The following is a 22305-nucleotide window of genomic DNA, read 5'->3' as shown; positions in this document are numbered from 1 at the left end:
CAAACAGAAGAAGCTATAACAGAGGGAAACGCCTTGGAAGCTACAGGCCATAGACTAAAACCCTGTGGTTACTACGGACTACATAGGAAGGGGCCTATAGATCTTGAGAAATATAAGTCAGACCAAGGAACTAGCCAAAAATGAACTGAACCCACAATACTCACAACAAAACCAGAGAAAGACCTAGATATATTTTTACTATTTTTACGATCAATCTTTCTTTCTTTTTTTTTTAATTAAAAAAAAAAATTTTAAGTCCTCTATTGTCCTTTAATTTTCACTTTTATAACTATTACTTTGCAAAAAAAAAAAAAAGACCCTATTTTTTTTTTCTTCTTCAGCAAACTTCATATATATATTTTATAATTTTTTGTCCGTGTTTTTTTTTTTTTTTTCTTTTTCTTCTTTTCTTTAACATGTGTTTTTGAAAGTCCAAACTCTACTCTAGATTTTTAATTTTAGCCTTTTGGTATATGTTATCAATTTTGTACATATAGTTTTTTTCATAATTTCTGTGACTTTTTTTTTCCCTCTGTTTCTTTCTCTTCTTCTTTTGTATAACATCATATATCTGCAATTCCAAACTCTACTCAAGATTTTTAATTTATGCTTTTTGGTATTTGATAGCAATTTTGTACCTGTATTTTCTTTATAATTTTTGCGACATTGTTTTTGTTGGTTTGTTTGTTTTCTCTCTTTATTTTTCTTCTTCTTATTTTTAACATTGTATTTTTGAAATTCCAAACTCTACTCTAGATTTTTAAATTTTGCTTTTTGGTATTAGTTATCAATTTTGTACCTGTAGTTTCTTTATAATTTTTCGCGACCTTGTTTGTTTTTCTTTGTTCGTTTTTTCTCTCTTTCTTTTCCTTCTTCTTTTCTTTAACATCGTATTTTTGAAATTCCAAACTCTACTCTAGATTTTTAATTTTAGCCTTTTGGTATATGTTATCAATTTTGTACATATAGTTTTTTTTTTTATAATTTCTGTGACTTTTTCTTCCCCCCTCTGTTTCTTTCTCTTCTTCTTTTATATAACATCATATATCTGCAATTCCAAACTCTACTCAAGATTTTTAATTTATGCTTTTTGGTATTTGATAGCAATTTTGTACCTGTATTTTCTTTATAATTTTTGCGACATTGTTTTTGTTGGTTTGTTTGTTTTCTCTCTTTATTTTTCTTCTTCTTTTTTTTTTAACATTGTATTTTTGAAATTCCAAACTCTACTCTAGATTTTTAATTTTTGCTTTTTGGTATTAGTTATCAATTCTGTACCTGTAGTTTCTTTATAATTTTTGCAACCTTGTTTGTTTTTCTTTGTTCTTTTTTTCTCTCTTTCTTTTCCTTCTTCTTTTCACTAACATCACATTTTTGAAATTCCAAACTCTACTCTAGATTTTTAATTTTTGCTTTTATGTATTTGTTACCAATTTTGTACCTTTAAGAACCCAATCTTCAGGACCCATTTTTCACTAGGGAACGAGATTACTGGCTTGACTGCTCTCTCTCCCTTTGGACTCTCCGTTTTCTCCACCAGGTTGCCTGTATCTCCTCCCTAACCCCTCTCTACTCTACCCAACTCTGTGAATTTCTCTGTGTTCCAGATGGTGGAGAACACTTAGGGAACTGATTACTGGCTGGATCTGTCTCCCTCCTTTTCATTTCCCCCTTTTATCCTTCTGGCCACCTCTGTCTCCTGCCTCCTTCTTCTCTTCTCTGTATAACTCTGTGAACATCTCTGAGCAGTCCAGTTGTGGAGTGCACATAAGGAAGTGACTACTGGCTAGCCCACTCTCTCCACTATTGATTCCACCTCATCTCATTTGGGTCACCTCTAACTCCCTCCTCCCACTTCTCTTCTCCATGTAATGCTGTGAACCTCTCTGAGTGACCCTCACAGTAGAGAAACTTTTCATCTTTAACGTAGATGTTTTATCAATGGTGCTGTATAGAAGGAGAAGTTTTGAAACTACTGTAAAAATAAGACCGATAACTGGAAGTAGGAGGCTTAAGTCCAAACCCTGATTCCAAGGAACATTAATTGACAGGAGCTCATCAAACGCCTCCATACCAACACTGAAACCAAGCACCACACAAGGGCCAACAAGTTCCAGGGCAAGACATACCAAGCAAATTCTCCAGCAACAAAGGAACACAGCCCTGAGCTTCAAGATACAGGCTGCCCAAAGTCACCCCAAAACCATAGACATCTCATAACTCATTACTGGACATTTCATTATACTCCAGAGAGAAGAAATATAGCTCCATCCACCAGAACATCGACACAAGCTTCCCTAACCAGGAAACCGTGACAAGCCACCTGCACAAACCCACACACAGTGAGGAAACGCCACAATAAAGAGAACTCCACAAACTGCCAGAATACAGAAAGGACACCCCAAACTCAGCAATTTAAACAAGATGAAGAGACAGAGGAATACCCAGCAGATAAAGGAACAGGATAAATGCCCACCAAACCAAACAAAAGAGGAAGAGATAGGGAATCTACCTGATAAAGAATTCCAAATAATGATAGTGAAATTGATCCAAAATCTTGAAATTAAAATGGAATCACAGATAAATAGCCTGGAGGCAAGGATTGAGAAGATGCAAGAAAGGTTTAACAAGGACTTAGAAGAAATAAAAAAGAGTCAATATATAATGAATAATGCAATAAGTGAAATTAAAAACACTCTGGAGGCAACAAATAGTAGAATAACAGAGGCAGAAGATAGGATTAGTGAATTAGAAGATAGAATGGTAGAAATAAATGAATCAGAGAGGATAAAAGAAAAACGAATTAAAAGAAATGAGGACTATCTCAGAGACCTCCAGGACAATATTAAACGCTACAACATTCGAATCATAGGGGTCCCAGAAGAAGAAGACAAAAAGAAAGACCATGAGAAAATACTTGAGGAGATAATAGTTGAAAACTTCCCTAAAATGGGGAAGGAAATAATCACCCAAGTCCAGGAAACCCAGAGAGTCCCAAACAGGATAAACCCAAGGCGAAACACCCCAAGACACATATTAATCAAATTAACAAAGATCAAACACAAAGAACAAATATTAAAAGCAGCAAGGGAAAAACAACAAATAACACACAAGGGAATACCCATAAGGATAACAGCTGATCTTTCAATAGAAACTCTTCAAGCCAGGAGGGAATGGCAAGACATACTTAAAATGATGAAAGAAAATAACCTACAGCCCAGATTATTGTACCCAGCAAGGATCTCATTCAAGTATGAAGGAGAAATCAAAAGCTTTTCAGACAAGCAAAAGCTGAGAGAATTCTGCACCACCAAACCAGCTCTCCAACAAATACTAAAGGATATTCTCTAGACAGGAAACACAAAAACTGTATATAAATTCGAACCCAAAACAATAAAGTAAATGGCAACGGGATCATACTTATCAGTAATTACCTTAAACGTAAATGGGTTGAATGCCCCAACCAAAAGACAAAGACTGGCTGAATGGATACAAAAACAAGACCCCTACATATGTTGTCTAAAAGAGACCCACCTCAAAACAGGGGACACATACAGACTGAAAGTGAAGGGCTGGAAAAAGATTTTCCATGCAAATAGGGACCAAAAGAAAGCAGGAGTAGCAATACTCATATCAGATAAAATAGACTTTAAAACAAAGACTGTGAAAAGAGACAAAGATGGTCACTACATAATGATCAAAGGATCAATCCAAGAAGAAGATATAACAATTATAAATATATATGCACCCAACACGGGAGCACCGCAGTATGTAAGACAAATGCTAACAAGTATGAAAGGAGAAATTAACAATAACACAATAATAGTGGGAGACTTTAATACCCCACTCACACCTATGGATAGATCAACTAAACAGAAAATTAACAAGGAAACACAAACTTTAAACGATACAATAGACCAGTTAGACCTAATTGATATCTATAGGACATTTCATCCCAAAACAATGAATTTCACCTTTTTCTCAAGCCCACATGGAACCTTCTCCAGGATAGATCACATCCTGGGCCATAAAGCTAGCCTTGGTAAATTCAAAAAAATAGAAATCATTCGAAGCATCTTTTATGACCACAATGCAGTAAGATTAGATCTCAACTACAAGAGAAAAACTATTAAAAATTCCAACTTATGGAGGCTGAACAACACGCTGCTGAATAACCAACAAATCACAGAAGAAATCAAAAAAGAAATCAAAATTTGCATAGAAACGAATGAAAATGAAAACACAACAACCCAAAACCTGTGGGACACGGTAAAAGCAGTCCTAAGGGGAAAGTTCATAGCAATACAGGCACACCTCAAGAAACAAGAAAAAAGTCAAATAAATAACCTAACTCTACACCTAAAGCAACTAGAAAAGGAAGAAATGAAGAACCCCAGGGTTAGTAGAAGGAAAGAAATCTTAAAACTTAGAGCAGAAATAAATGCAAAAGAAACAAAAGAGATCATAGCAAAAATCAACAAAACCAAAAGCTGGTTTTTTGAAAGGATAAATAAAATTGACAAACCATTAGCCAGACTCATCAAGAAACAAAGGGAGAAAAATCAAATCAATAAAATTAGAAATGAAAATGGAGAGATCACAACAGACAACACGGAAATACAAAGGATCATAAGAGAGTACTATCAGCAATTATATGCCAATAAAATGGGCAACGTGGAAGAAATAGACAAATTCTTAGAAAAGTACAACTTTCCAAAACTCGATCAGGAAGAAATAGAAAATCTTAACAGACCCATCACAAGCACGGAAATCGAAACTGTAATCAAAAATCTTCCAGCAAACAAAAGCCCAGGTCCAGACGGTTTCACAGCTGAATTCTACCAAAAATTTAGAGAAGAGCTAACACCTATCCTGCTCAAACTCTTCCAGAAAATTGCAGAGGATGGTAAACTTCCAAACTCATTCTATGAGACCACCATCACCCTAATACCAAAACCTGACAAAGATCCCACAAAAAAAGAAAACTACAGGCCAATATCACTGATGAACATAGATGCAAAAATCCTTAACAAAATTCTAGCAATCAGAATCCAACAACACATTAAAAAGATCATACACCATGACCAAGTGGGCTTTATCCCAGGGATGCAAGGATTCTTCAATATCCGCAAATCAATCAATGTAATACACCACATTAACAAATTGAAAAATAAAAACCATATGATTATCTCAATAGATGCAGAGAAAGCCTTTGACAAAATTCAACATCCATTTATGATCAAAACTCTCCAGAAAGCAGGAATAGAAGGAACATACCTCAACATAATAAAAGCTATATATGACAAACCCACAGCAAACATTATCCTCAATGGTGAAAAATTGAAAGCATTTCCTCTAAAGTCAGGAACAAGACAAGGGTGCCCACTTTCACCATTACTATTCAACATAGTTTTGGAAGTTTTGGCCACAGCAATCAGAGCAGAAAAAGAAATAAAAGGAATCCAAATGGGAAAATAAGAAGTAAAGCTCTCACTGTTTGCAGATGACATGATCCTCTACATAGAAAACCCTAAAGACTCCACCAGAAAATTACTAGAACTAATCAATGCAATAGTAAAGTTGCAGGATATAAAATCAACACACAGAAATCCCTTGCATTCCTATACACTAATAATGAGAAAACAGAAAGAGAAATTAAGGAAACAATTCCATTCACCATTGCAACGGAAAGAATAAAATACTTAGGAATATATCTACCTAAAGAAACTAAAGATCTATATATAGAAAACTATAAAACACTGGTGAAAGAAATCAAAGAGGACACTAACAGATGGAGAAATATACCATGTTCATGGATTGGAAGAATCAATATAGTGAAAATGAGTATACTACCCAAAGCAATCATAGATTCAATGCAATCCCTATCAAGCTACCAACAGCATTCTTCACAGAGCTAGAACAAATAATTTCACAATTTGTATGGAAATACAAAAAACCTCGAATAGCCAAAGCGATCTTGAGAAAGAAGAATGGAACTGGAGGAATCAACCTGCCTGACTTCAGGCTCTACTACAAAGCCACAGTTATCAAGACAGTATGGTACTGGCACAAAGACAGAAATATAGATCAATGGAACAAAATAGAAAGCCCAGAGATAAATCCACACGCATATGGACACCTTATCTTTGACAAAGGAGGTAAGAATATACAATGGGTTAAAGACAATCTCTTTAACAAGTGGTGCTGGGAAATCTGGTCAACCACTTGTACAAGAATGAAACTAGAACACTTTCTAACACCATACACAAAAATAAACTCAAAATGGATTAAAGATCTAAACGTAAGACCAGAAAATATAAAACTCCTAGAGGAGAACATAGGCAAAACACTCTCTGACATACATCACAGCAGGATCCTCTATGACCCACCTCCCAGAATATTGGAAATAAAAGAAAAAATAAACAAATGGGACCTAATTAACCTTAAAAGCTTCTGCACATCAAAGGAAACTATTAGCAAGGTGAAAAGGCAGCCTTCAGAATGGGAGAAGATAATAGCAAATGAAGCAACTGACAAACAACTAATCTCGAGAATATACAAGCAACTCCTACAGCTCAACTCCAGAAAAATAAATGACCCAATCAAAAAATGGGCCAAAGAACTAAATAGACATTTCTCCAAAGAAGACATACAGATGGCTAACAAACACATGAAAAGATGCTCAACATCACTCATTATCAGAGAAATGCAAATCAAAACCACTATGAGGTACCATTTCACACCAGTCAGAATGGCTGCGATCCAAAAGTCTACAAGCAATAAATGCTGGAGAGGGTGTGGAGAAAAGGGAACCCTCTTCCACTGTTGGTGGGAATGCAAACTAGTACAGCCACTATGGAGAACAGTGTGGAGATTCCTTAAAAAACTGGAAATAGAACTGCCTTATATCCAGCAATCCCACTGCTGGGTATACACACTGAGGAAACCAGAAGGGAAAGAGACACGTGTACCCCAATGTTCATCGCAGCACTGTTTATAATAGCCAGGACATGGAAGCAACCTAGATGTCCATGAGCAGATGAATGGATAAGAAAGCAGTGGTACATATACACAATGGAGTATTACTCAGCCATTAAAAAGAATACATTTGAATCAGTTCTAATGAGGTGGATGAAACTGGAGCCTATTATACAGAGTGAAGTAAGCCAGAAAGAAAAACACCAATACAGTATACTAACGCATATATATGGAATTTAGAAAGATGGTAACAATAACCCTGTGTACGAGACAGCAAAAGAGACACTGATGTATAGAACAGTCTTATGGACTCTGTGAGAGAGGGAGAGGGTGGAAAGATTTGGGAGAATGGCATTGAAACATGTAAAATATCATGTATGAAACGAGTTGCCAGTCCAGGTTCGATGCACGATACTGGATGCTTGGGGCTAGTGCACTGGGACAACCCAGAGGGATGGAATGGGGAGGGAGGAGGGAGGAGGGTTCAGGATGGGGAACACATGTATACCTGTGGCAGATTCATTTTGATATTTGGCAAAACTAATACAGTTATGTAAAGTTTAAAAATAAAATAAAATTAAAAAAAAAATATTTACCATTAACTGAGTACTTACCATACATCACTATACTAAGTTCTTTTTTTCACATTCAACATTAATATTTAAGCCTCACAACTTTGGGGAGGAACATTCTTAGTCATAACTATATTCATCAAATTATATTTAATAATGATATTTTTGTGTTTATTTTCAGCTATCTCATCAATCATTTAGCTCTTACTAGAGATCTATGCCCCAACCACTAATGCTGAAGAAGTTGAAGCTTAATGGTTTTATGAAAGCCTACAAGATCTTCCAGAACTAACACCAAAAAAAGATATCCTTTTCATCATAGGGGACTGGAAAGCAATAGTAGGAAGTCAAGAGATACCTGGAATAACAGGCAAGTTTGGCCTTGGAGTACAAAATGAAGCAGGGCAAAAGCTAATAGAGTTTTTCCAAGAGAATGCACTGGTCATAGCAAACACCTTCTTCCAACAACACAATAGATGACTCTACACATGGACATCACCAGATAGTTAATACCAAAATCAGATTGATTATACTCTTTGCAGCTGAAGATGGAGAAGTCTATACGGTCAGCAAAAACAAGACTGGGAGCTGACTGTGGTTCAGATCATGAACTACTTCTGCCAAATTCAGACATAAATAGAATAAAGTAGGGAAGATCACTAGGCCATTCAGGTATGACCTAAGTCAAATTCCTTATGATTTAACAGTGGAAGTGACAAATAGATTCAAAGGATTAGATCTGATAGACAGAGTGCTGAATGAACTATAGAAAGAGATTCAAACATTGTATAGGAGGATGTATTCAAAACTATCCCCAAGAAGAAGAAATGCAAAAAGGCAAAATGGTTGTCTGAGGAGGCCTTACAAATAGCTGAGAAAAGCAAAGCAAAAGGCAAAGGAGAAAAGGAAAGATATACCAGTGTGAATGCAGAGTTCCAAAGAATAGCAAGGAGAGATAAGGAAGCCTTCTTAAGTGAACAATGCAAGGAAAGAGAGGAAAACAGTAGAATGGGAAAGCCTAGAGATCTCTTCAAGAAAATTAGAGATACCAAGGGAATCTTTCATGAAAAGATGGACACAATAAAGGACAGAAATGATATAGACTTAACAGAAGTAGAAGATAATAAGAGGTGGCAAGGATACACAGAAGAGCTATATAAAAAAGACCTTAATGACCGGGATAACCATGATGATGTAATTGCTCACCTAGAGCCAGATTTCCTGGAATGTGAAGTCAAGGGGGCCTTAGGAAGCATCACTACAAACAAAGCTAGTGGAGGTGATGGAATTCCAGTTGAGCTATTCCAAATCCTGAAAGATGATGCTGTGAAAGTGTTGCACTCGATATGCCAGCAAATTTGGAAAACTCATCAGTGGCCACAGGACTGGAAATGGTCAGCTTTCATTCCCATCCCAAAGAAAGGAAATGCCATAGAATGTTCAAATTATGACATAACTGCACTCATCTCACACGGTAGCAAAATAGTGCTCAAAATTCTCCAAGCCAGGCTTCAACAGTATGTGAACCGAGAAATTCCAGATGTACAAGCTGGATTTAGAAAAGGCAGAAGAAACACAGGTCAAATTGCCAACATCTATTGGATCATAGATAAAGCAAGAGAATTCCAGAAAAACATCCACTTCTGCTTCATTGACTACATTACAGCCTTTGACTGTGAATCACAACAACTCTGGAAATTCTTAAAGAGATAGGAATATCAGACCACCTTACCTGCCTCCTGAGAAACCTGTATGCAGGTCAAGAAGCAAAAGTTAGAACTAGACTTCGAACAACAGACTGGTTCTAAACTGGTGAAGGAGTACATCAAAGCTGTATATTGTCACCCTGCTTATTTAGCTTATATGAAGAGTACATCATGTGAAATGCCTGGCTGGTTGAAACACAAGCTGGAATCAAGACTGCCAGGAGAAATATCAATAACTTTAGATATGCAGATGACACCACCCTTATGGCAGAACACAAAGAGGAACTAAAGTGACTCTTGATGAAGGTGAAAAAGGAGAGTGAAAAACCTGGGATAAAACTCAACATTCAAAAAATGAAGATCATGGCATCTGATCCCATCATTTCATGACAAATAGATGTGGAAACAAAGAAAACAGTGAGAGACTTTATATTCTTGAGCTCCAAAATCACTGAAGCTGGTGACTGCAATCATCAAATTCAAGGACACTTGCTCCTTGGAATAAAAACTATGACAAACCTAGACAGCATATTAAAAAGCAGAGATGTTACGTTGCCAACAAAGGTCCATTTAGACAAAGCTATGGTGTTTTCATGAACTCCGGGAGTTGGTGATGGACAGGGAGGCCTGGAGTTGCTGCAATTCATGGGGTCGCAAAGAGTCGGATACGACTAAGTGACTGAACTGACTGAACTGACTGATGGTGTTTTCAGCAGACATGTATAGATGTGAGAGTTGGACCATAAAGAGGGCAAAGTGTGGAATTGATGGCTTTGAACTGTGGTGTTGAAGAAGACTCTTGAGAGTCCTTGGGACTGCAAGGAATTCAAACTAATCAATCCTAAAGAAAAGTAACCCTGAATATTCATTTGAAGGCCTGATGCTGAAACTGAAGATCCAATACTTTTGCCACCTGATGTGAATAACTGACTCATTGGACCCTGATGCTGGAAAAGATAGAAGGCAAGAGGAGAAGAGGATGACAGAGGATGAGATGATTGGATGGCATCACTGACTCAGTGGACATAATTTGAGCAAGCTCTGGGAGATGGTGAAGGACAGGGAAGCCTGGAGTGTTGCAGTCCATGGAGTCACAAAGAGTTGGAAACGACTGAGCAAAGAGATTTCTTTTCTCAGCTCTACCTTGATTTCCCTCTCTAGTATTAGCCAACTTGCTGAAAGTCTTCTTGAAGGTCACTTCTTTTTATGTGGACCAATATTACTTTAAGAAGATGATCAGACTTGACTTTTATGAATGCTCATTGTGCTTTAGATACAGAATCTACAGCTTGCTTTTTGTAATATCTGCTGCACAAATGCCCATTGCTTCAGATCACTTATGATTGGGATGAGTTCCTTTTATTGATATTATGCCCCTGCAAGGTTTTGACTATTTCTATTGTAATCCTCTGTGTTTTGTTGATGATGGAGTCACAGCATTGAATGTGTAGAAACTTCATCTTTTTTATTAACATGAAGACTAAAATTGGATTTCTCTTCCTATATCTCAATAAAGGGCATATTATCTTTCATTATGCAACCTCTCAACACACACACACACACACACACACACACACACACACACACACACCCCTCACATACACACACTAGTTATAATAGATCAGGATATTCTATTTGAGTGCTTGATGCTCACTGTAAACCCAAAGTGAATCTGTTATACTAAGTATTTTAGTTCTATTAGTTGCTTCTTCACATTTTTCACATGTGCAGACAGGCACCTATTTGTAAAAAGGCATATCACTGTCAAGACCATCATATGCTCAGCTTCCTGGGTTCTCCAAGGCTACACAGTCTGCGCACTCAGGATTTCACAGCAAGAGCAGAACTGAATAAGCCCACATGGCAGATTCATTATTTGAAAAAAATCAGTGTATATTCAACACATATGAATTTCATTTGCCCAGTGCACAATCTAGAGATAAACTTTCAGTCCCTTTATATTTTATAATAAAAAAGGATTTAAAAATTGATGTTTAGTTTTTTTCCTTAGATAAACATTTCTAACATAATTGCTGAGCTCCTTAGATTCCATTCCATTTATTTTTTCTGTATGACTTTTATTGAAGTTCTGTTTAAGTTCAGGCACCAGGCCACTGAAAAGCATGGAACATTTAGGCATTAACAATTTCTTCAAGAGTCTCGTGCCAGATAACTCCTGGTGTGTTTTAACTTTTAAACCCCCTTTCATCCCCTTAACCCTTGCATTGAAAAATCTGATTTTCAAAAGAATTGATTAGTTGTTAGAGAAGATGGGAAGTCCTTCTTTCTTGGGGTTCTCTGGATGCCCTTCTCAATGCTACATGGATTCAGGAACATAAAAATAAGCAACATGTTTGGCATTATTGTTGAAATATAGAGCTCCACATTTTGCTACTCTGAGACTGTGTTATAACCCCAGCCAGATTATCGTGGAAAATGAATGACTTTGATATTTTAGTGATCAATATGGATTACTAAAATACAAATAGCAGGGCTCCTGCAGGCCAGGAGAATGGTGATAAATAGTTTTTGGGAATGTGTGGACCACTTTAGTCATTATAAGATTTGGGAGAGGCGAGCTAAAGGAAGAGAAAGGATGAAGAATGACTCTCAAGTCTTGGCTTCATGATGGGTGGAGTCATTCACAGAGACAGGAAATCCAAGCTTCAGTTTTCAGTGAAAAATAGTGGATTTCTATTTGGATATGTTAAGTAGGAGGTGCCCGACTGACCTTTAGTTGGAAATGTCTAACAGGCAGTAGAATATATTTGTCTGGCATTCAGGCCAGTGGTCAAGACTCGGAGTTTGTGGGGAATGGAGGGATTTAAAGTAATGAGAGAATGTGCATGTTAATGGATTGATATGTTGCTATTTTTAGACAAGGAGACTTAAACCTACAAAAGTCGGGTGAAAGAAAAATGCCTTTGGCATCAATATCTGTTCAAAATTTCATGTCCATAGCTTAACTGTATGTGACTTAATTCTTTGAAAATATTTATTTAGCTCTTACACAAAGGCTCATCTTACTACCATGAGATTATTTGGGCACCGGGGAGGATCTTGCCTTGTTCCAGGTGGAGATAATTAACCTTGCACATCGGATAGATGGTCCTCTCAGGAGTCATCCTTCTCTACCTCTAGTAAAACAACTGTAAATTAAAATCTGGCATTATTATACTTATTTTACAAGCTTTCATAAAAATTAAAAAAAAGAAGGCATATAACAGATTACTTAACAAATTACACATCACTTTTTAAAAACAATTTCTAAAGAGAGCTATCACAGTTACCTGTTTCCATAAGAATACCTTATATTTTAAAAGCCACAAAACATGCATGGCATACATGATCAATTTGTGTTCACATGTTTGGGAAAGCTGAAGATTGGCTGGTGGCTATGCTAATCTAGCTGGGCTTCCTCAGATATTTGGTTGTCAGGGATAGAATCTGGGTCTCCCCAATTGCCAGGAGATTTGTTACAGTCTGAGATTGTCGGCTAGCTATCAGCTCAGGCATCTGGGACTCCACATTACTCTTGTCCTCCTACTAGCTGGCCCTCACCTATCTTCACGGCAATGGCAGAGACACAAGAGAGCAAATCTGAATGCAAGCCCATTTCAAGCATTTGCTGGGATTCTATCTGCTAAAATCCTATTAGCCATGTGCCTGCCCACTGCTCTATTTAAAATGGATAACCAACAAGGACTTACTGTATAGCACATGGAACTCTGCCCAATGTTATATAACAACCTAAATGAATTTGAAAAAGAATAGATACCTGTATATGAACCATTTCACTGTATACTTGAAACTAACAAAACAATGTTTATCAACTATGTTCCAATATAAAATAAAAAATAAAAAAAAAGGGGGGGGAATTAAAAAAATTATCTCATTAGCCAAAGCAAGTCATAGATGTGGTTGACCCTGGTATTAATGTGGCAGTCCAAAGTTGTTTGGCACAGGGTATGGCTATGGGGATAAGGAGAGAAACTGGACGGGCGCTGCAGTCTATCATAACAGCAAGCCTCCTGTCCATCAACATGGGTCCCTGGAAGTAGCAGTTAAATACACCTCTCCTATCATCTACTTAGAGTTAATTGGATCAATAACTATCACTATCCAAAGCTAAAAATCTAAGATGGTAGAGATGCATAAATATATAATAGATAAACAACAAGGACCTACTATATAGCACAGGAAACTAGATCAGTATCTTATAATAACCTATAAAGGGAAAGAATCTAAATATATATACATATATATGTATGTATAACTGAATCACTTTGCTGTACACCTAAAACTAACAAAACATTATAAATCAAAGCCAAAGTTATCAAGACAGTATGGTACTGGCACAAAGACAGAAATATAGATCAATGAAACAAAATAGAAAGCCCAGAGATAAATCCACGCACATATGGACACCTTATCTTTGACAAAGGAGGCAAGAATATACAATGGATTAAAGACAATCTCTTTAACAAGTGGTGCTGGGAAATCTGGTCAACCACTTGTAAAAGAATGAAACTAGAACACTTTCTAACACCATACACAAAAATAAACTCAAAATGGACTAAAGATCTCAATGTAAGACCAGAAAATATAAAACTCCTAGAGGAGAACATAGGCAAAACACTCTCCGACATACATCACAGCAGGATTCTCTATGACCCACCTCCCAGAATATTGGAAATAAAAGCAAAAATAAACAAATGGGACCTAATTAAACTTAAAAGCTTCTGCACATCAAAGGAAACTATTAGCAAGGTGAAAAGGCAGCCTTCAGAATTAGAGAAAATAATAGCAAATGAAGCAACTGACAAACAACTAATCTCAAAAACATACAAGCAACTCCTACAGCTCAACTCCAGAAAAATAAATGACCCAATCAAAAAATGGGCCAAAGAACTAAATAGACATTTCTCCAAAGGAGCCATACAGATGGCTAACAAACACATGAAAAGATGCTCAACATCACTCATTATCAGAGAAATGCAAATCAAAACCACTATGAGATACCATTTCACACCAGTCAGAATGGCTGTGATCCAAAAGTCTATAAGCAATAAATGCTGGAGAGGGTGCGGAGAAAAAGGAACCCTCTTCCACTGTTGGTGGGAATGCAAACTAGTACAGCCGCTATGGAGAACAGTGTGGAGATTCCTTAAAAAACTGGAAATAGAACTGCCTTATGATCCAGCAATCCCACTGCTGGGCATACACACTGAGGAAACCAGAAGGGAAAGAGACACGTGTACCCCAATGTTCATCGCAGCACTGTTTATAATAGCCAGGACATGGAAGCAACCTAGATGTCCATGAGCAGATGAATGGATAAGAAAGCAGTGGTACATATACACAATGGAGTACTACTCAGCCATTAAAAAGAATACATTTGAATCAGTTCTAATGAGGTGGATGAAACTGGAGCCTATTATACAGAGTGAAGTAAGCCAGAAAGAAAAACACCAATACAGTATACTAACGCATATATATGGAATTTAGAAAGATGGTAACAATAACCCTGTGTACGAGACAGCAAAAGAGACACTGATGTATAGAACAGTCCTATGGACTCTGTTGGAGAGGGAGAGGGTGGGAAAATTTGGGAGAATGGCATTGAAACGTGTGTAATATCATGTATGAAACGAGTTGCCAGTCCAGGTTCGATGCACGATACTGGATGCTTGGGGCTGGTGCACTGGGGCAACCCAGAGGGATGGTGTGGGGAGGGAGGAGGAAGGAGGGTTCAGGATGGGGAGCGTATGTATACCTGTGGTGGATTCATTTTGATGTTTGGCAAAACTAATACAGTGTTTCAGGTTTAAAATAAAATAAAATTAAATTAAAAAAAAACACATTATAAATCAGCTATAGTTTAATAAAAATAAATAGCGTAAAGATGTAGAGATGCAAAAAAGCTTCTCCATTTGAAGTAAACATTTATATTAGAGTTTTTTTCATAAGTTTAAGATTTTACTATAGTTTAAAATTATTTCCACCATTTTGTCCTTAATAATATCACATGAAGAGAATCCTTTACATAAACACATCAATAAATATATTCATCTCTTTAATTGCTTGGTACTGTCTATTATATTTATTGTGTCATACACTGAAAAATATATTAAAACATGGCCTCTGCTCTCATATTTAGAAAAATGGGAAATAAATCACAAAGAATGCAAGGTGATATGTGATTATAATAAAATTCAGTCTAAGTTCCACACAATTTTGTGCCATCACATTTTGAGCCCTATGCTAGTTGCTCTAAGGTTTTCATCTTGTAATACTCAATGAACACACATAAGTAGGTATTTTTATCTCTGTTTCTCAAGCTAACATACTGAGGTCTAGAGCTTTTAAGAAAGGTGCTTAAAGTTCCTTCATCTTCCAAACATTTGATTCAGGTTTGAACCTAACTCTTACTAACCTCAGAACCCAGATACTTTCCATAACCAAAACTGCCTCCTTCTCTTAGGAATCCTCTCTCCATTTATTAATATTATAGTGGTTCCTTGTTAATTTTGGACAGGAGACCACATTTTTAATAGAAAAAATAAAAGAAAAAAAATTTTTTGGTAGTATATTAATTTAGGATTGTTAAACTTTTGAAATGAGATGATAGTTTCACCAGATCTTTTTACGTAAGGTATTTTAACTCATCTTTTCATTACACAAAAGTATGTTGCAGGTGCCAGTACATATTAAACATTTTTAGCAACATAAACAAGACATTGGTTACATCTTTTAATATATTGCTGATGAAATGAAAGTCTTCCAAGCAACTATAATAAATTCCATGGTCTCTACCCTTTGAGACTACTTAGTTGGTACTACAGAACATTTAAGAAAATGAAGCACCATTGGCAAACATCAGCTCTTCCACAGAAAGCTTCCAAATGACTCAGAAATGGGCTTCATGAATTTAGCCTGGCAAGGCATGTGTTAAAATAATGTGAATATTACTATTACTTGCCCAATAATGTATAAAGAAGAAACTTGCTTGAATGTATAATTTAATATAGTAATTATTAAGCATGGTTATTAACTCATTGTTAATATAGTTATTAAAAATTAACATCTGAAAGCTATTGAAATTTTTGAAAATTTAACCCTAAGGCAGGGTAGTAAATAAGCATCAAATATTTTGCCTTAAAATAAAAAATAACTATCTTTAAATTTAGTGTGGAATACATAAAGCATATTAAAGCAACATATTTAAATAACCTCTGGCAAATATTTTTATTTCTTCTAACTTCAAAATTTGTCAACATTTTAAATTTTCTGATTCTGGATAGAAGGGCTACAATGAAAATTCTTTTTTTTTTTTTTTTTTTTTTTTACAATGAAAATTCTTGATCAATGTTTATACCTGAGGCATAAATTATAGATACTAGATGCATCTCTTTATTAGCCTTATAGATAAATACTTCCTTAATAGATTCATAATAATAAGAAACATAAGCTCTTAAGTGTGCTTCTACTGCAGATATAAGAAAATATCTTAAACATGCCAAATAAGATACCTATAAAAATACTACATGCTTTGAGACTTATATGAAAGGGATAATAAAATCAGCACAGAAACTTAAGTCAGAAAGTGATGTTTGAAATTTTGCTTTTCACTTATAATCCTGACTGTACATGTAAATCATCTGAGACACTGTTAAGCTATATCAATTCCTTTGGCCTCATCCCAAGATGCTGAATTAATCTATGATGCTTGTACTGCTTTGTTAAAACATCCTCCTCTGCCTCCAGAGGCAATTGTAAATGCATACTCAATTTGAGAAACACAACATTAGATCTAGTTGCTGAGCCTGAATCCTCTTCTAAAAAATGGGATGACATTGATTATTACCAACTACTTCTCAAGAGTTTTTAGAAGACTCAAATGAGATATATACACGTGTTATATCAGCTTTTAGTGCTAGGCGTTTCAACTCTGTTAAATTGCTTTAGTGAATCACATGATCCTCTCTAAGAGTAATGTAGTGTGCCTCTGTATGTGAGAGAGAGGGAGAGACAGAGACAGACACAGAGAGAGTGATTCATCAATTTGGATGTCATTTCCTTTCTGTGGATCTGCCTTATTTTTCATGTAGAACAAAATATTATTAATGGATATTTTAAAACTATACTTAATAGATTTAACATAAGATTTGTATTTTTTCCAGTTAGGTTAAGCATCTTGTCTGATAAATCTTATTTCTGTGGTTCTCCGATTATAAGCTAATTTATATTTCTACACTTAAAAATGCTGTTTATTAGAGAAATTTTTTTCAGAACATAGAAGCAATACATGCTAATAGATAAACTGGAAAATATAGAAATGCAGCAAAAGAAATCAGCTATGATCCAGAAAAAAAGCACTGTTGACAGTTTTATTTACTCATTTCTCCGTTTATTTAGTTCTTTTAAAATTATTTGTATGATATCATTCCATTAGAAAATGCTAATATTTATCTGTTACATGTTTTGCAAATATTTTTCTGATTTTATTACCAGCTTATTTATTTTCTTTTGGGTACACACTGTTTAAAACTTTTTGCAATCAAATAAACTGACTTTACTCTATGATTTCTTTTATTGTTTTTAGGTTTTTAAAGCCTTTTCTTCAATTATTCACCATATTTTCTACTTTGTGACTTTTTTTGGCTATTTCACTGATCCATTGTTACCATGTAATATGGATCAAATATCGCATATAAATGTAATTTCAGATACAGGCACACAGTTACATTTCCCTGAACAATATAGGGATGCATTTGTTCTTTTAGTTTTCTTTTAAACCTTGCAATTAAATCAAGCAGAAAGTTTAAGCCTGAGATTACTGAGTCTTTGAAACTTTTTTTTTTTTTGGGGGGGGGGGCTCATCCGGGATGAAACTTTTAACACACGTATTAATCTCCTTTAAAAAACAAACAAAGTGGAGGCCTTGGGCTCAAAATTTGAACAATAGCATCGAGCGAGCTTCACATGTGGAATTTATTTTTACAAGCACTTTCTATATTTGGCAATTCATAAATGTTTTCCATTTATGCTAATAGTATAAAGCTTCTTACAAAAATACATGTATTTAAGCTCTAAAAAGTGTATGCATATAAAACTAAATGAAGAAGAGTAGAGGTGATACAGGATGTAGCACAAAGATCAAGGCAAGAGAGGTGGCCTGGGTTTCCCTCCTGCCTGTGATAGTTCCCAGCCATCGCGGCAGGCATATTACAGCACGTTGCTGACTGAGCCTCTCGCCCCTAACCTGTAAAATGGGGACAGTAATAGTGCCACCGCATAATTTGGTTATGAGAATTAAGTTATTTATTCTTTGAAAAAGAACTTACAAAAGTGCTTCATGAATATTACTATTATCCTTAATAAGGTACCTGAAATTTAATGTCCCCTGACATTTAATTTTAGAGATTGTTTAAGGCAATAGTTCTAAAACTTGGGTATGTCTAAGACTCACCCTGAGAGGTTAACAAAACAGAGGCCCCGTTTCCCTGAAACTGAATCAGCTCTGACATTGGTCTTTTTATCAAGTTCCTTAAGGGATTCTGATACCCCCATAAGTGTGAGGACCACTAGGACCCCATCAAGAATTACTGATGAATGTGAGGAACTAACCTAAAATTCCTAGCTAACTAGTCTGTTTTCCCAGATTGCTGCCTATTTTGATGTCAGATACAGTCCTGGGAGAATAGGGGGGGGAAAGCCAAGTAAGAACTGTTGAATGAATAAACAAATAAATGAACTACTATGAGTAAGCTAGTTAGTACTAATTAACTAGAGGATTATCCAGTTTCTCAAATCAATTTTAACTTTAATATCATTCTGATTAATGTCCCAAAGGAGCTTTTTATGAAAGATGACAAAATGGTTTTGAATTTCTTCTGAAAATAAAACTAAAAATAATTTAAAAGAAAAAGAGTTTTGCAAGACTTTTTCCATTGGGAAGAAAATATATTATAAAGCAACTATAAACAGTATGGGAGTAGGTTCAGAATTATAAATGTGATTAATGGTAAAGACAGATATTTATGCAAATTCATTTACACATAAGTATTTAATATGTCATAAATAGAGCATTTTAAATTCAAGATGAATTTTTTTTTAACAAATGATGTTGTCATTGCAATCCATATAATAAGCTTTAAAGAGGAATAGAGAAAAATCAGAAATGCTTATACACCAAGATGTATTCCAGCTGCGTTAAAATTACATGTACATCAAAATTAAATCATAGGACTAGAAGAAAGTGTACATAGATATTTATATAATAATGACTAGGAAAAACACTTCTAAATGTAAAACCAAATCTTTCACAGAGTAAATGAAATAAACGCATACCCCAAAAATGAACACAGTCAACCAGCACGTACACACAGACAGGAAAAAAAACATTGATTATCACTGTCATGCCAATGAAAAGAAACCATTTTCAACTATCAAACTGACAAATATTAAACATTTAAAAATATTGACAAAGATATTGGGAATTAAGAAACATCAGGAACTGTATTTCATAGTATAAATTTCACAGAACTTCTGGGGAAAATTTTAACCAAGGTTTTTTAAAAGTCTTAAAAATGCACAAACTCTTTTACCAGTAATTTCCTTTGTAGGACTGTAGCTTAAGGAAGTTATCTAAACTATGGAAATGTTTTGATAACAGAATTTGTTTCTCTGAAAAAAACAAAACAAAACAACTGAAAGGATTGGCAAGAAGAAATTAGCTAAGAAAATCATACCATGCTTTTGAAATTAAACAACATGAATATATATTGCAAACTATGTCAGTAAAATATAGTCAAAGGAAAGTGTACACATTACATTTCTTCCATGAAAAATGAAATTCTACATTTTATAAAAAGGAAAATGATACAATGTTCAGAGGTCATATGCTAAAATCTAAGCAGTGGTAAATTTTTGCTTTTGCAGATATTAACAAATAATTTTAATATAAAGACTGTTTTCATCCATAAAAGACAGAGACTGGCAAAATGAAACCTAGTTTATTATTTTCACTAATAAACCTAGTTTATTAGTCTTCTTTAATTTAGTCCAATATGTTAAACTACTTTTTGATCCAGAGGCTAAAGCTTAAAAGGAAATTTTTAGGTATTACAGGTTTATCTTTCCTGGAATACCAGTAAAGAGTGTTTATCCATCTTTATAATATACAATTCCGGATTTGATAGTTATAGTGTGGTAGTGTGGTAGTTGTAGAATTAGAAGAAGTAAACTTGAGTCCACTCTCGGTCTTGTGAAAATCTCGTAAATCTTGGTTTCCTCAGTTGTGAAACAGTGAAAATCTTAAGGAAAATCCTGAAGGCACTCCTCCTGGCCTAGAGGAGTATCTTAAGGATTCAGTATCCAATGAGACTGTGTATGTAAGCTTGTATGCATCAAAAATGCAAAGTTGTAAGTGGAAAATAGAATGGCAGACCTGGAAGGGAACTTAAAGCCACTAACAACCATCTCCCCATTTAAAGGAAATTATTCATCTAATGACAGCATACACACTCAGATGAAAGTCTACATTTTGACATCTGTACAAAAGTTATCAGTGAACTCGATTCTTCAGTACCTGATCGCTTTATTAAAAGCCCTATACCATTCAACAATTGAAGTATTGTACAAAGATAAATCAAGGAGTCATGTTTCTTCTCAAAGAAATACACAATGTAAAAGGAATAATAAAACCTGATGATTTAAATCCCTATAAAATTAATGCATTGTATATGAAGAATTAGCATAAAACATACTGACATTTATAGAATTGTTTCCAAAATACACTGAAGGAATTTCTTGTTAGAGAAAACAGTGGTTTGGAATTGTTTCCTCATGTGAGCCATAAAAAGTCTTATACTTCAGTACTTTTATTTAGTTGCTTTAACCACAATTGAGTTCATGTAAATTGGAGCTTAATTCTCAAATATGTTTAATCTCTCTATTCCCATGCTAGAAACAGCTACTGAACTCTAAGTAAAAAGACACTTCCATGATGTAATTGATTTACCATCAAGGAAAATTAGTAGAAAAGGACTAGATTATGAAGAAGAGCTGCTTTTTAAAGCAAAATCTCTAAGCTTGAAATGTGCACATGACCTTTTTGTAAAGACTGCACAAATTTGCAAATGTTTTTATCCAGGTCAATGGGATTGTTCTTGGATTTGTGTCAATTTAAGTAGCAGTTATCAGTTATTAATCAGATCAATTTGATCCACTTAAAGCAAAAATTCCTAATTTTCAAGGCAAATACAAAACAGAATTGTCTTATATTTGAGGTGGAGGGATTCTTTCTTTCTTTCTTTCTTTGTAAGTTGTTCTATAGGAATGATGGGCTTCCCCCAAAGGCTCAGCTGGTAAAGAACCCATCTGCTAATGCAGGAGACACAGGAGATGTGAGTTTGATACCTGAGTCAGGAAGATGCCCTGGAGGAGGAAACGGCAACCTGCTCCAGTATTCTTGCCTGAAAAATCCTCTGAATAGAGGAGGCTGGCAGACTACAGTCCATGATGTGGCGAAGAGTCAGACAAGACTGAGCATAGCACCACTCTTCTTTAGTATTACCTCAAAAGAAAACCCTATTAGGCAGTCACTGCCCACTGCCCCTCCCCTACCAACCTCTGGGAACTATTAATCTGCTTTCTTGCTCTATAGATTTGCCTATGTTGGATAAGAACTATTTTTTTTAATTGTGACATAATTGACATATAATCTTATATTTGTCTCAGGTGTACAACATAGCGATTCAATATTTGTTTTTTTTAATAATGTTTTATTTATTTTTTTTAATTTTATTTTATTTTTAAACTTTACAATATTGTATTGGTTTTGCCAAATATTGAAATGAATCCGCCACAGGTATACATGTGTTCCCCATCCTGTATATATTGTAAAATGATCATCACAATAAGTCTAATTAACACTCATTGCCACACAGTTATATTTATTCCCCCTCATGATGAGGATGTTTAAGATCTAGTAGTAACTTTCAAATATATGAGATAGCATTACCTACTACAGTCGTCAAGCTGTG

At 35.2% G+C, this 22305-nt stretch overlaps 2 long non-coding RNA genes across 2 annotated transcripts in view; one reads left to right on the top strand and one right to left on the bottom strand.

The window, feature by feature from the left end:
- The window catches only part of LOC129646805 (uncharacterized), a 52167-nt gene extending 43598 nt beyond the window's left edge, over positions 1–8569 (top strand). Inside the window, exon 3 of the long non-coding RNA XR_008712177.1 lies at positions 7732–8569. This is a non-coding gene — a long non-coding RNA (uncharacterized LOC129646805). The remainder of the gene's footprint in view (positions 1–7731) is intronic.
- The window catches only part of LOC129646806 (uncharacterized), a 32692-nt gene extending 10880 nt beyond the window's left edge, over positions 1–21812 (bottom strand). The window contains exon 1 of the long non-coding RNA XR_008712178.1: positions 21680–21812. This is a non-coding gene — a long non-coding RNA (uncharacterized LOC129646806). The remainder of the gene's footprint in view (positions 1–21679) is intronic.
- Positions 21813–22305: the final 493 nt, after the last annotated feature.

The sequence above is a fragment of the Bubalus kerabau genome, chromosome 3 (genome assembly GCF_029407905.1).
Source record: "Bubalus kerabau isolate K-KA32 ecotype Philippines breed swamp buffalo chromosome 3, PCC_UOA_SB_1v2, whole genome shotgun sequence".
Lineage (NCBI taxonomy): Eukaryota > Metazoa > Chordata > Mammalia > Artiodactyla > Bovidae > Bubalus > Bubalus kerabau.
The sequence above is the reverse complement of the archived record's forward strand: the minus strand, read 5'-3'. Positions and strand labels throughout refer to the sequence as shown.